The following is a 320-nucleotide window of genomic DNA, read 5'->3' on the forward strand; positions in this document are numbered from 1 at the left end:
GAACAAATGTTCTCTGGAGATTTTTATAGCCATTCTGCCCATGATTAGGGATTTGGAAGCCATTACCCAGGAAGGAGTTCTATGGAGACGTGGCCTCAGAATCCTACCCTCAGAACACCAAGGTTTGGATTGTCAAAGGGCACATGTTAAAAACAGGAAGCTGGGCTCAGTGCCCATACTCTGTGGTTAGGACACCGGCCAAATACACCAGGGATGGTAGGTTTAAACCCAGCCCGGGCCTGCTAAAACAACAATGACAACTACAACAACAACCAAAAATAGCTGAGTGTTGTGGTGGGTGCCTATAGTCCCAGCTACTT

Source organism: Otolemur garnettii, unplaced genomic scaffold (genome assembly GCF_000181295.1).
Source record: "Otolemur garnettii isolate 467f Iridium unplaced genomic scaffold, OtoGar3 scaffold00050, whole genome shotgun sequence".
Classification (NCBI taxonomy): domain Eukaryota; kingdom Metazoa; phylum Chordata; class Mammalia; order Primates; family Galagidae; genus Otolemur; species Otolemur garnettii.